This window comes from Nelumbo nucifera, chromosome 4 (assembly GCF_055504915.1).
Source record: "Nelumbo nucifera cultivar China Antique chromosome 4, China Antique-T2T, whole genome shotgun sequence".
In the NCBI taxonomy this organism is placed as follows: Eukaryota; Viridiplantae; Streptophyta; class Magnoliopsida; order Proteales; family Nelumbonaceae; genus Nelumbo; species Nelumbo nucifera.
The window spans coordinates 9980969-9996681 of NC_142652.1; the positions used below are offsets into that span (position 1 = coordinate 9980969).

At 45.4% G+C, this 15713-nt stretch overlaps 1 long non-coding RNA gene across 1 annotated transcript; it reads left to right on the forward strand.

Moving 5' to 3' along the window:
- Positions 1-2133: 2133 nt before the first annotated feature.
- Positions 2134-3694, forward strand: LOC148792007 (uncharacterized). Its single transcript, XR_016068549.1, has 2 exons — positions 2134-2915; positions 3173-3694. It is a non-coding gene; the product is annotated as an uncharacterized LOC148792007 (long non-coding RNA).
- The last annotated feature ends 12019 nt before the right edge of the window (positions 3695-15713 follow it).

Consider the following 15713-nt stretch of genomic DNA (forward strand, 5'->3'; position numbering starts at 1 on the left):
ATCAGCAAATTGCACCATTTCCCTTGATCTTCTTCCCCCCGAGCTTCTCTCCTCCCAAGAAAGAGTGACATTAAAATCCCCACCAATAACCCACGGGCAATCCAAACTTCCCCTAGCCACTGCTAGCTCCTCCCAAAACTCCTCCCTCCGACTTCAGTCATTAGGACCATACACATTAGTAATCTGACACACATTGCCATATGCAAGTTTCAAGACAAGAGAAATTGAAAAAAGTCCAATCTGATGAGAGATCAAGCTGCAAACAGTCAGGTCCCACATACTCAGTAACCCCCTGCACTACCAGCTGCCGACTTCGACCTCCACCTAACCTCCCCCTCCCCCCAGATACTCCTAACCACTCCGACCTCCACAGATTCCAATTTAGTTTCTTGAATCAATACCACTTTTGAACCTGAACTTTTCAGAGAGTCACAAACTACTAGGCTCCTTCTCCCCGACCCCAGCCCCCTAACATTCCAAGATAATATCTTAAGCTCCATAACAAACTAGGAACAACAAAACACTTTGCACTTAAGCCCAGGTTCGTCCTTCGAACAGAGGATGGACTAGACTCAATATAACCATTGAGCCCAGGCCCATCTTCCAGAATAAAAGGTTAAAGAGTCTATTGGGCTGAATAAAGCATTCCAGGCCCATTAACTTCATCCGAAGTCCCTTGGGCCCACTAAGACTCGAGTGGGAGAGGCTGACAACCCTTCTGACAATTCTCTGGTGCACTACCTTCCCTAGGGGTCAGTTGGAGCTCTACAAGGCATTCTCTAATTAAGGCTTTAATGACCTCAGTACCCCAAGCCTACCCACTACCCCTCATATTTGAATTTCGAATCTCCTTCACAACTGGATCCTGGGTAAATCCTTCATAACTGGATCCTCAGTACCCCAAACCTGCATCTTCTTCTCTATCTACGGTCACCGGAGAAGCAACTCACATCTCCATCTTCTAATACCTCTCTGCTACCGAAAAACCGAGAAGCTCACTTTCGCCGAAATCTTCCAGGATTAACGTTTTGGAGCAGTTCGAACTCTCCTTGTCTCCTTTAAGGACATCGTGAGACAACCCTTCTCCACCTCTCCAACTTCGAACAGACGACAAAACTTCTTGCCAGATCTGAACCCTGAAGACCACTTCCCCTGCTACTACTTCAACCTTGCTTGGAATTTGGTTTCCCCTACGGATTTTCATTCTTACCCACTCTCAAGTCGCAATCTCCAGCGAGGAATTGTTCGTCTCTATAAAACCCTCACAAGCATCCTCAATAGCCCTTATGACACTTGGGCACCAGAGCAGGAGTGGTAGGCCGTAAACCCTAATCCAGCATGACTCCAGGTCCTCTCCTACTTCGAAGGGATCAAGGTAATGGCATCCCGCGCTCACCCCCCACCAATCCAGGAAAGGGGGTCTCTTCCCATCTACCACGGCCTTGTCTTGAAACCCAATCCACACTAGCTTTTGATCCTAACCCTTGTCGAGGATAAAAATGACTTTTTGTCCCTGATTCTAGACCGAGATGAGTTTCTTGTTGGGGACCCAAAACCTCGAAATTTTCAAATAAAAATTAGTTTAAAAAAATAGATTATTTTAAAACAAGGTTTTTAAAACCGACCCGGAGTATGAACCAATCATGGGTCTGATTCCTAGGTCGAACGGTTGTTCTAATAAAAATTTTAAAAAAATAAAAAATAAAAAAATGGTCAAAACTATTGAACGGTTTGATCGGTTCAACCACCCAGGTCAGTAGTTTGCTGACCAAATCAACGTTTTTTTTGCAAATACTCGATTTTTGAGAAAAACGGAACCGATCACCTAACCAGTTCCCGGTTTTTCTAGTCCAACCGTCCGATCCGGTCCAATTTTGAAAACCATGCTTTAAAACATAAAAAACATTTTAAATATATTTTAATACATATAATATAAATATTATCATAAATAATATAAAGGGTAAATTACAGAGACCCCCTGTACTATGACCATGAGACAAAAACCCCCTTGACCGTTAAGTATGATGAAATGCGTTAAATTACCAAAATAACCCACTAAACCTTTTCTATTTTCTTTTTTTTTTTTTTTGCTCTTTTTCTCTTAAAACCTATTTAACCTATTGTTTTCCCTTTATTCTCTTCTTTTCCTCTCCCTCACGGTCCTCTTTCCTTCTTTCTCTCTCTCAACTCTTCCAAATGAACAGAGGAAACCCATTTCTCATCTTCGTTTTCTTCTCTTCTCCGTCTTCAATCTCGCCTCTATAGCCGTCGCTGACGATGCTGCGATCATGAGAAATTGCAATGCTTAATAGCCCAACAACAAATGTCTGCCCATATCACCGAGAAGATCGCCCAACTTCAAGCTCTTAAAAAGCTTAGCCTGCACGACAACGTTATCACAGGGGTGAGAGGGACTGTATCTAGAATCTGCTTCATTGCCTGGCCTGGATTTCAGGGATCTTATCCCTGAGCCGAGTTTCAATTCCCATCCGTGCGCGCTTTCATCCAGAAATCAGTTGCAGCTTCTGCAAGTCCTAGCTTGAGAACGATTCCTCCACAGAACGATTCTACAAGTCCTCGTTTGACAACAAGTCATCATACTGTCAAAAACCCCCTGTACATTGCGTTCACGGAACCCACTGCGGGCCGGCAGCGAGAGAGCGAGCTTTCCTCTGAAGACCTGAGGCTCGTTGTAGCCTGTACCACCGAAACAGGGATTGGATAATTCTTCAATTTTACGTTCGGTTCTTTCAATCTATCTATTCCCTTTAAAGCTTTCTCTTTTTCTTTTTTTTTTTCCTTTTTTGCTTCTCTTTATTTTGTTTGTTGCAGGTTGAACTAAAGCCAATGGCTGCCTGTAATTCCTCCTCCAAAAGAAAATCTTTGTCATCTCGCACGTTAACCCTTCCTCCGAGGTCTTCTATTGCTCTCTTTCTCTCTGTCTTCCATTACTTTCTTTTCTTTTAGGGTTTTTCTGATTTAATTTTACGATTCTAGATTCGGGATTGGTTTTTTCTTTCGTTACGTGTGTTGTCTACTTGTTAAAATATTTTTTCATTTGCCCGTATTTGGCTTCCGAAGTATGAACTGGGTCTGAGATTCTGATATAGGTTATTTGTTATTTGATGTCCATCCTCGCTTTTGACATATCTCTCATATATCAATTGTTTAGGTCAAAAGAGGAGTACGAGTAGAAAGAGAGATAAGGCTAATTAAAACGCTTCGTTGTCATGACGTGAAGGAAGGGAAGGGTAGCATCGAAAGGTCGGAGAAGATGAAAAGTGTTTTGCTCGACTAGTTATTAAAAGGATAGTATGAAAATTAAAATATATTATAATGGGCTCTTGAAAGAATAAGGTCTTCATTACAGACCCCATAATACGGGTCTTTATAATTTATCCTAATATAAATAATATTATATAAGTATATATTTAATATATCTAATATATAAACAAGGTTGGGGCGGGGTGGAAAATTCACTCCCCATCCCCAACCTATCAAATCCTGTCCCTGAACCCATCCCCCCATGGCGATCTTTATACCCAATCTCATTGGGCCAAAGAAGCAAGATACAATGATTACGGGAAAAATTGCCATCCAGGGACCACACCAACTGACTGAAAGAAGCTTGTTGTATTAGAATTGCAATTTGCAAATAATTAGATTTATGACCCAAGGCGATCTTTCATCTAAAGTCTCTTGGAGTGAGTGTCCTCGGGATGAATGGATCATCATATGATTCACATGTTTTTTTATGGCTCCATGTGACTATACAATTGAGGGTAACCCATTGAGCGGGTTTTGCATATCCCATCCCTGACCGCAAAAACATATCCCCCTCTTCATGGGAAACAGGGATTCCTTAATTTACCCCGCATTGCCCTAACGATTGCTTTCAACAGGTCGGGTCTGAGCTGGAAACGACCAGACATGAAATGTTGAGGACTCAGACCCGTAATCGAATCTGATAGGGTCCGTAATTTTTGGACCCGGAATCAAATTGAACAGTTCCCAAGACAATCGGGTCTGATTTGGTAAATCCGATTATAATAAATAAAAATAAATATATATGTTTAATATATATTAAATATTCTATATATATATATATGTATATTATGCTTTATACCAGAATCAGTTTGACACACCAAGTGGAATCAGTTCCAAACCCATAATAATTGAGATCTTATATCAGCACTCAAAATCGATCCGTTGGTTCCAATTCCTGGAACCAGAATCATCCCAATCAATTCAGGTTCATCGAAGTCAGACCTAACACATTAACAATCTCAACCCTGGTGTAAGTGGGATTCAACCCCAATTCTTGGAGACTCTCCCCTTTATCATCCCAATAAAGATATTATTCGAAGTTGGATCGAATTAAGTTGGATTGAAAATCTTAAAATCAACTCTAAACCTAACCTGAGTTGTTGAACCCCCAAATCTAACCCTAATACAATCAACTGGGTTTGGGTCTGGTTGACCCGACTTATTTATTTACTTAAAAATATTCCAATTTTTCTTGGACTTGATATGAGCATATTTAGGTCGGTTAGCTCTAAAGTTAAGGACAAGATTATGATGATTCAGGATTATTATATTTATGTTATGGAAAATTTTTACGTTTAAATTTAAAATATTGATGCAGTCACAAATACACATATATGCATGTATAAATTATTACAGGTGTCAATTATATTGGACTGGATTTGGTCCAATCCGATCCAGTCCAATGTGAGTCCATTATAAATAGACCAGGTCCAATCCAATCCAATGAATGTTTTGGACTAATTTGGACCAGTCCAATTCAATGTCTGGACTGTTCAATCTATTCAAATTCATTTTGATTTAGATTGGTTTCAACCCAAATTTGGTCTATTGACACATATATTCTTATTTTATATTAATGGACCAGATATTGACTTAATCCAACCCAATCCAATATAAATTTGTTACGGACGAATCAGGTCCAATCCAATCTAATAAATATTTTGGACCGAATTGGTCCATTTCATTATGTCTTGTTGGTCCGTTCAATCCATCCAAATTGATTTTAGATTGGACGGGGGTCCAATCCAAAACCGGTCCATTTAACACCCTTAATTACATATTGATATAACATTTATACCTACAAATATGAAGAATTATTGGGTTCACGTTGCCCATGACCCTAACTCCAACCCAACTCAATTTAAATATTTTCAAACAAAACCCTAACCCAAATCTCAACCTGACCCAGACAACCCAACTTTTTTAAATTGGGTTTGGGCTAACCCAGCCTTAGTTGCACCCCGGTATAATACCGAAATTAAAAAACAACAAGGTGTGATTCACAATCCTTTTTATCATGGTTATCAAAAACGAACCAGACGGTCAGACCGAAAAAATTAGGAATCAGTCACCTGACCAGCTCCGTTTTATCCCGGAACCGTCTTTTAGCCAAAAACCATTGATTTAATCAATAAACCGCTGACCCAGGTGGACAAACCATTCAAACCATTTGAACTGTAAAACAGTTTTTAGCCGGTTTTTTATTATTTTTATCAGAATGAGCCATCCATTCAGTTCAAACACTCGGATCCTTTGACCCGAGAATCAAACCACTGAACGGTTTGTTTTCCGGTTCAGTTTTAAAAACCTTACTTTTTTATTTTCATTCATATTAATATAACAATTGTGGACGGGTACTTTCTTTCAAAATCCACATGCAAATTACATATGTGGTGTTGTATATTTACAGAATAACAATTGCATATTACATTCAGGGTAACATTAAGAAAAACCTATTTACAGAATTTCAATAATTGTTGGCTTGCCTTAAAGGATGATCCTAAATAATAGGATACCAAAACAAACGCTATTCCAAATACGTAAAATGCGATATTTTGCTGGTTGCACCATTCACACAATTTCACGTGACAAAACAATCTCCATGTGGTCCCCGGTTAGGATGAGGATCATTTGTAATAGAACTAAACGAGCTGAGAGCCTATAGCTAGCTATACCATTTAGGCAAATAGAACACACGAACGAAGCTAAAATTAAAAAGTTTGGAATGCAACTTGTGCTACCTCACATCACTTCATGTGGGATCCACTTAGGGCAGTCCAATGATCCCGTTCACCATATTAAATGAATTCGTAGCATTTGAGGGGAAGGAGAGAAAGAAATAGTGGTGCGATGTCTATGGCTTCTGGCCTTCTGGGTGCAAACGGATGGGATGATGATTAGATTTGAATTTGAATCCTGTCTTTTTTTTTTTTTGGTTGTTTAATATTATATTTATGATATTTGATTTTTTATATTATTTTTGTAAAAGGACATGTATACAATCCATTTTATTTAAAATATATATGACTTGAAAAAAATGCTTATGTTTTTTCCTTTTTTATAGACCATTTTGTTTTTTCTTCTCTTGTTAATAATTAAATCAAATCGGACCAGATTTGGATATTTGGCGTCCTTAGTGAATTTGAATTCAAATTAATCTTTGTAAGATCTATTTGATCATCAGATCTGATCAGATATAAGATTTACATTCTCGGATTATTTAGATATACCATGGTTCAAATCCGATCTGTTTGCTTTCCTATCTATAAAGTGTGGATTCAGTGCTTACAAAATTGTATTTACATCATTCTCAAGCCCTTTTTCATCATGCATTGAGAACATATTTCTATACTTGTATCTTTTTATTTATGGAGAGATGTTCCCAAAAGAGCTGTAAGAATGATGTGAGCATAATTTTGTAAGAACCAAATCCCATTTCCTATCTATAAAGTGTGGATTCAGTGCTTACAAAATTGTGTTTACATCATTCTCAAGCCCTTTTTCACCATGCATTGAGAACATATGATGTGAGCATAATTTTGTAAGAACCAAATCCCATTTCCTATCTATGGGATGAGTCAACAAGGAGTCCAGATCTCTTGCACTCAGAATAGTGTGTGCTGAGATGCACTTCCATTCGAATGCATCGCCCAATTCGCACGGGCACCTGATTTACATGTGCAGCAAAATTAAACGGCAAGTTTTCCGTTATATTTACATACTGCAATTTTTAAAACAAAAAATAAGAAAAAGTGAAATAAGAAGGAAACCCAGATCAAGTCTTTTGGACTCAAAAGGAGAGAGAGAAACACAACCAAACCCTAGAATTCGTTGGATGCCATTAGCGATCGTAGAGCTCTCTTTCTTCTTCACGCTTCAGCCAAGGGCGGAAGCCATTAAAGATTGAAACTTCAGAGCAGAAATTTTACAAAGAAAATTGTTTTTTCTTCTCAAATATTCCATCAAAAGCGAGTCATCTACAAATAGACTTGTCTTTTTGTCCTTAACCTTTAGCTAAGGGCTACAAGTCTAACGTTGTTTGGTGCTAATTTTTTAGCTTTAGTCAATGACGAGTTAAAGGTATTTGATGGAGCGCAATCTGGTCGGTCCTAACTGTCAACGATCTTACCTCTGGCTGGAGCAAAAGGTGCCCGAAACGGGGAAGAAAGCGAGTAATCTCCGGGGAGGAGCCCGGTGAGTGTGCCCCGAAGCTCAAGTTAGTATATACTCAAAGGCAAGATGAAAAACCAGATAACACAAAGTTATCACATACCTCCCTTCTTGGGGGGAAGAGGGCCTTTTATAACCACTTCGCGCATTCACTCCCAGGCTCCTGTCAAGTCGGGTATCATTACCTCTGCACTTCTGCCATTTTGGGTGTCATCACCTCTGCTGGGGCAGACAACCGCCACTACTCTCTTTGTCGAAGCCGTCTCTGTGACTGGAGGTGGCAGTGGCAGGTGGTCGTTGAAGTGCGGCTTTCAAGCGTCAGATCCTAAGTCAGTCAGGTGCGCCGCCTCAAGATACAAACTCCTTTGGTGTCAGGTACGGTTGTTCAGTTTGGTGGCTTGGAGACGAAGTGCTGGAGTGGTGTGCAAGGTGGTCTTGAGTTCGGGTAGAAGTGTAGCCCAAGCTGCCCTGGGGTGGGCTAGTTCGGGTTGTTGGGAATCCTTTTGGGAGAGTTCGGGCTCCTTTTGGGGAGCTCGGACCGCTGGTTCCTCCTCTTGGAGCTCGCGCCTTGAGCGTACTGTCGTGCCGAGTTGTTGCTTCTGCCAGGCCACCCTCAGTTGTTTCCATGTGTTGGGTGGTCAAGAGGTCGGGCCAAATCTTCCTTCATCAATTGCCCCCCACTCCTCGCGCTAAAAGGCTTGCCCTGGCGTGGGGATTTCGTGAGGTGACGGGTGGATTTGACCCGTACTTCGAACCGGTTGCCTGATAGCGCGAAGTGTGCATTCGTCAAGAGATTTCTGGGTTCCTCGAGTGCCAAAAAGTCAGGAAATGTGCCAATCCGTCTTTAAATGTTGGGAGAGGTGACAACGCGTGTTATTTCAATTTTTAAAAAACGCGCCAATCCGTCTTAGGAGGCGTGCGGTCAGCTTGATTGTGGACTGTTGGATTTGCCTCGATCAGAGCCGTTGGTTTTCGGTCACTATGGGTATAAATAATGGGGGACCCCCAGTGGCTTTTCATTCTCCTGCATTTGCTTCTTGAGCTCGCGTCCAAGTTTTACCTCGCATCCAAGTTTTTAGCTCGCGTCAACCTTCCGTAGTCCGTTTGCTTTTTCCGGGTGAGTCCGCACTCTCTTCATGGTATTCTTTTCCTCCCGATGTCTAGCTCGGACAACTTAGACAGTTCTTCGAGGGGGTCAAATACAGGTTCTACGAACCGAGCTGCATCCCCCGATAGCCTTAGTGAGCCTGAGGTAGAGCTCGAGGAAGAGTTTGAACCCGTAGGCCGAGTTGCCTCGGGTAGTTTGGCGTCCTCCTCCCGTCGAGGCCGGACGTTAGACAAGTTTGGGCCCTCAACCATGACGCCTGAGGGGCTTTACTCCCTTATCACCCAGTTCAACCTGCCTAGGGAGTATACTTACTTTATACCCTCGGGCGACTTCCCTTGGGAACACGGTCCTGACGAGATCGTGATATTCCGGGAGCAGCTCGTCGTCGGGCTGCGCCTACCTTTCCACCATCTCATCGTCGAGGTTATGAACCACTTCGGCGTCACCGTTGGTCAGCTCCACCCGAATTCTATCCGTAATTTGGTTGGGACTATCTCTCTCTTTTGCGAACATATTTTGCCTTTAGACCTAGAGATCTTTTCTTCCATTCTAATGCTTAAGAAGCAAGTGGGTCCCCTTCCCGGGCGTAGAAGGGTGTACTACCTGTCACCTCGCCCGGGGTTCAAGCTTTTACACGATCTTCCCAACAAGGTCCCGGCGTGGAAACGGGACTACTTCGGGGTACGAAGTGCAACGAGGTGGCCGTTCCAAACCAGGTGGGGGTTGGAGGCCCCCGACCCCGGTGTTATGCTAGATAGGGAGACGGCGAAGGGCCTCCGGGAATGGTCCCGGCTTGGGCTAAAATGCCACAATTATCTGACGGAAGCCAAGCTCATCCAGGCCGGCCTGAGTTCGGGTAGGTTCCTTGCTCAGAGGCTTGCCTTTTGTTTTGCTTTTCGTTCTTTTGTTTTCTTGATGTCGAGCTCTTTTTGTAGGTGTGATGGACGCAGAAAAGACTCGCGGTGGGAACCTGTTTCATGCCATGAAGAGGAGGAAGCGAGTTGCCAAATAGACTCGTGCCAAACTGCCCCGAGATGCGGAGCCCGAGGTACCGGGCTACCTGCTAGTGGATCCGCCCAGGGAGCCCGAGATGGCCCCTCCAATACAAGAAGCGGCAGGGGCCCCTTACGTCGAGGCTGCTTATACGGGGGCTCCTCCTTACACTGAGGCTGCTTATACGCGAGCTGGGCCTTCAGACTCGGGAGGCCAAGGCGAGTTCAGGAGCGTGGTGTCGCCGAACCACGCTCTTCAAAAAAGTAGGGAGGCCGTTTACCCCGAGGAGGTCGCAGCTTGGACTAAGCTTCTTTTGAACCATGTAGTCGGGTGTGCTACTTCTTATGCCATGGTGGTAAGTCAGCGACTTCTTGTCGGGCTCCTTGTCGTTACCTTTCTCGCTATTGCTCATTCTCGTTATTTTTTCTTTTTGGTAGGTGAACTCCTCCATCCATGCCTTAGCGGCCCAAGTGGAAAGGAGCTCGAGGCGGGCACGAGTTGCCGAAGAGGCTTCCCGCGCTGCCGAAGCGGCTTCTCGTGCTGCACAGGCCAGGCTGGCGAGGTCTTAGAGAGACACCGAGGCCATGGGAGTGGTGGTGAAGCACATGGCGGACCTAAGGCTGGACTTGCAGCATCAGGTCGAATAACTTCAAAAGGATATTAGGGAGAGGACATAGATCTTTTCTCAAGGCATCGAGGATGCCAAGAAGAAGGCCGTTGAAGACTATATCGCCTCGCCGCGCTTCGACGACCTGATGGTGGGCTCGTACAGAAGGGGTTTTAAACTGAGCCGGTGGATGATCAGGAATACGTACCCCGAGCTCGACATCAGTGCCATAACTACTTCGCACATTACTCAGGAGATGGCCAACGCGGCTGATGGTGAACCGGATTTTGAGGATGAGGCAGGACCCTCGGGTATCGTCGACGTGCCTTCCGAGGGTGAGGACTGAGATTGTCGAACTGCTAGAATGTAAACAGAGTATATATATATATATATTTTGAATGTAAACAGAGTATTTTGTAATGAAACGTTCTTTTGACTAAGTTGGTCACCCTCTTTTTTTCGAACTGACTATATTGCCGAACTGACCATATGCCTCTGATGATGAGATGCTGAGGTCCTTATCAGCTTGCTGTTATCACTTTGCCTGTCAGCTTGGTGTTAGAATTTTGCCTTTGCGTGCCCATGCCGAAGAGGTGACTAAGTCTTATAGTGTCGAGGTCCTTGTTAGCTCGTCATTCTATCCCTCAGGCTCTGATAGCGACTCCTAGTCCACTTCGCTTGGTAATTTATAGGTAGTATCGTCTTAAGTTAATGACGTTCCATGCTTAGGGTACTTGTTTGCCCTCTAATGTTTTGAGCTCGTATGCTCCCCCGAGCGCTCTCTTTACTCAGTAGGGCCCTTCCCAATTCGGTCCAAGTTTGCCCACGCAGGGCTCGGGTGCCATGATCTTAAGGAGAACCAAGTCGCTAACGCGGAAGTTCCGCTTTTTTACTCTAGCATTGTAGTACCGAGCTACTCTTTGCTGGTAAGCTGTGGTCCGAATGTACGCGAGGTCTCTTACCTCGTCCAGTAGGTCGAGATTGGTACGTAGCTCGTCTCCGTTTGTCTGATCGTCGTATGCTTCTAGTCGTAGTGTAGGTACTTCGATCTCCGCCGGGATTACCGCTTCAGTGCCGTAGGTGAGGTTAAAGGGGGTCTCTCCCATGACGGTTTTTTCCGTAGTTCGGTGAGCCCATAGAACACTTGGTAGCTCGTCCGCCCACAACCCTTTAGCTCGGTCTAGTTGCGCTTTCAGTCCGCGGAGGATAGCTCTATTCATCACTTCTGTTTGACCATTTGCCTGCGGGAGCGCGACTGATGTGAAGTTCAACCGAATCCCTATATCTTGGCACTATTCCTGAAACTTGATGTCCTCGAACTGCTTGCCATTGTCGGAGATCAGTACCCGAGGTAACCTGAAGTGACATACTATGTTCTTCCAAAAGAAGTTCTGTACGTTTCGAGTTGTGACTGTTGCGAGATGTTCAACTTCTACCCACTTTGTGAAGTAATCTACTGCCACCACTAGGAACTTCCTTTCACTTGTTGCTGGCGGGAATGGCCCTAGGAGGTCGATGCCCCATTGGGCAAAGGGCCATGGACTGGTGAGATACTTGAGGTCGGCGGCAGGCTGATGGTGGATATTGGCATGCTTCTGACACTTGTCGCATTCTCTAACGAGCTCGATGGTCTTTGCCTTCATCGTTGGCCAATAGTACCCTTGTCGAAGTGCCTTCTGGGCGGGGGCTCTGCCCCTCAAGTGTCCGCCGCACAGACCTTCATGTGTGTCACGGAGTACGAGCTCGGCTTCGGCAGGTCGCAAGCAACGCAGATAGGGGAGTGTGTAGGATCGTCAGTACAGCCGTTCGTCCATTATGACATATTTGGTTGCCTGGCACTGCACCCTTCTGGCTGCATTGTGATCCGCAGGGAGGGTCCCATCTAGCAAGAAGCTCACGAGTGGGTCGATCCAGCTCAACTCTGCTTCAAGGACGGGAGTGACCTTCTCTGCCCCATCGAGAATGCTAGGCCGAGGTAAGTCCTCTATGTACACGGTTCTCATGGCGTTGTGATTGATGTTGGCTAATCGGGACAGGGCGTCGGCCTCAATGTTCTCTAACCTCGGGATTTGCTTGATGAAGTGTGACTGGAAGTTGAGCAGAACCTCCTTTACCTTTGCCAAGTGACGATTATAGTTAGCTCGCGTGCTTCGTATTCGCCCGTAACCTAGTTGAGCAGAACCTCCTTTACCTTTGCCAAGTGACTATTCCAGCCCCGCTGCCTTGTTGGTTCGAGGAGCCATTTATGTGAAGGATCCATGGCTCCTCATCCCAGTTCGCGTTTGGCCTAACTAGGAGAGATGCCACCCTGGCTACTACTTCACGGGGTTCGGACTCTACTGGCCCGGGAGCTCCGGGCTCACCCGAACTGGGGATCTCGAGCTCAACCAGCCTAGGGACTTCGAGGCTGAACGTGCACTCGGCGATGAAATTTGCTAAGGCTTGGGCCTTAATAGCAGTTTGTGGCTTATACTGGAGGTCATACTCGCTGAGCTCGATGGCCCACTCCGTCAGCCGACCGGAAACCTCGGGCTTGAGTAAGACTTGCCTCAGAGGTTTGTCAGTCAAGACGATGACAGTGTGAGCCTGGAAATATGGGCGGAGTTTCCGAGCTGCAATTATCAGTGCGTATGCCAGCTTTTCTATCTGCAGGTATCTCGTCTCTGCTCCCTGCAAAATTTTACTAACATAATAGATGGGTCGTTGGACCCGATCTACTTGTTTTATTAGTACCGAACTGACCACCTCGTCGCTTGCCGAGATGTACAGTTCCAAGACCTTGCCCTCCTCGGGCTTGGTTAAGACCGGCACACTAGCGAGGTAGTTCTTTAGCTCGTCGAACGTGAGCTAGCAATCTCGGGTCCATTCGAACCCTTTGCCTTTAATTGCTTTACAGAAAGGCAGGCAGCGGTTTTCCGACTTGGACATGAAGTGGCTCAGAGCAGCTATGCGGCCATTTAGCCTCTAAACCTCTTTTACTTTTCAGGGTGGTCTCATATCTAGGATGGCCTTTATCATGTCCGGGTTGGCCTCAATACCACGCCGGTTGACGATGTACCCTAGGTGACTCCGAAGACACACTTGTTTGGGTTTAGTTTCATGCTAAATTGACGCAGAATTTGTAAGACAAAATGTAAGTTTTGTATTAATTCATGCGAAAACTGTGTCTTGACAACCATGTCGTCTACATAACATTCTATCTTCGTGTCAATTAAGGGCTGAAACAACTTATTCACGAGTCTTTGGAAGGTCGCCCCGGCATTCTTCAGTCCGAAGGGCATGACCTTGTACCAGTACAGGCCGAACTCGGTTATGAAGGTGGTTTTTTCCTCGTCGGACAGGTCCATCCTGATTTGGTGTAGCCCGAGTAGGCGTCCAAGAAGCTTAGCAAATCATGTCCCGAGGTCGCGTCCACTAGGCGATCAATTCTGGGGAGGGGGAAGCAATCTTTCGGGCAAGCTCGGTTCAGGTCAGTGTAGTCAACGCACATGCGCCACTTGCCGTTTGCCTTTTTTACCAGAACTAGGTTGGCTACCCAGCTCGGGTAATGAACTTCCCTTATGAAGTCTGCTACGAGGAGCTTTTCGACCTCCTCATCAACCGCCCTCCAGCGTTCTGGGGCTAAGTTGCATTTCTTCTGTATAATGGGTCTGACTACAGGGTCAGTATTAAGTTTGTGAGTTATAAGGTCAGGGTCAATACCGGGCATATCGGCCGCAAACCATGCAAAAATATCTAAATTTTGAAGTAAGAAACTTACCAGTTCGGATCGTAGAGGTTCCTGGATGGAAGCACCGATCTGTAGTGTCTGAGCCGGGTCTGCAGCTGAAGTTGGGATTGTGACCGTTTCCTCTGTGGGCGAAGCTCGTTCTTTGCCTTGCTTCGTAGGCCGCTCCAGTTCGAGGTCGTCGGCCACCTTGGTTTTTCCCTTCAGGATGGCAACATAGCACTTGCGGGACTCAAGCTGGTCGCCCCGCGCTACCCCCACACCGAAGTCTGTAGGAAACTTCATTGCCAAGTAGTAGGTGGTGACCACTACCCGTAGGATATGAGTGATTGGCCGCCCTATTATGGCATTGTATGGGGAGGGGGTCGCGACCACCAGGAAATCGTGGTTGAGTCTAACCGCACAGGGCCATGTGCCGACTTCCACAAGTACTGTTATTTTCCCAAGGGGCCTGACTTCCACTCCGCTGAAGCCCACCAGAGGAGTGTTTGTGGTTTTCAACTCGCTTCTCTGCAACTGAAGCTGGTCAAACGCCGACTTAAAGAGAATGTCCGCCGAGCTGCCTGAATGAACAAGCACGCGCCTGACTTCGAAGTCGTTGATCCTTAGTTTTATGACAAGCGCATCATCGTGGGGGTAGTGGACCCCTCGGGCATCGTCTTCCGTGAAGAAAATCGATTCCTCCATCTTCGGCCTCTTCGGAGGGTTCTGTTCTTCTCGGGCAGCTTCGCGAACTGACACTTGGTCCGCTGCCGAAGTACAACCCGCTACTACCGAACCTCCCACTATCACGTGGATGGTTCCCCGAACTGGCCTCTCTTCTAGAGGCTGTCTTTGCGACGGTTCGGCTGGCCTGCTGCTGGACTCAGGGGCATCCTTACCGTGCTCCCCTTGCCGACCTGTGTTATTATTATTATTATATTATTATTATTATTATTATTATTATTATTATTATTATTATTATTATTATTATTATTATTATTATTATTATTATTATTATTATTATTATTATTATTGTTGTTGTTGTTGTTGTTATTATTATTATTACTATTACTATTATTATTATGCTATACAAAATTTCTCAAGTACCCGCGACGGATGAGTCCCTCTATCTCGCCCCGGAGATTATTACAATGTTCGGTACTATGAACGTGATCTCTATGGAAACTGCAGTACAAGTTTTTGTTCCTCTCGTTTGGGTTCCTTTTTATGTGAGGTGGCCACTTTACGTACGGGGCATCTTTGATCGTCATCAAGATCTCAGGCCGCTTCGCGTTTAAGGGTGTGTAGTCCGTCCAAGCTGCTAAGGGAGCTCGGAACGGCTAGCTCGGCTTTGTCTCCCGAGCTGGATCTTTCCTTCTTTTGTCATATGGGTTGGCGGGCTCGCCTTCCCTCTTCCTTTTCTCGATCCCTCTTTTGGTCCTTTGGTTAATCTCCTCCTCTGTTCTTATGAATTTATCCGCGAGCTTGAGGAATTCAGCTACGGTCGCGGGCTGGCTAACTACCATGTGTCACTTGAACTCCTTGTGTGTCACTCCTCTCTTGGATGCCGCAAGCTGCACCGCGGGGTCCAGTCGCGGTATCTACAAGGACGCATCATTGAACCGCTTGATGTAGCCCGGATGGACTCTCCTTCTCTCTGGACTACTCCGAAGATGCTCTCCTCAGTTATGGGGCACCGCTTGCTGGTAACAAAGTGCGCGGTGAAGACCTGCACGAACTGGGTCCAACTTCTTACTGATCCGGGGGCCAGGTTCCTGTACCAGGTGCGGTCCACCCCC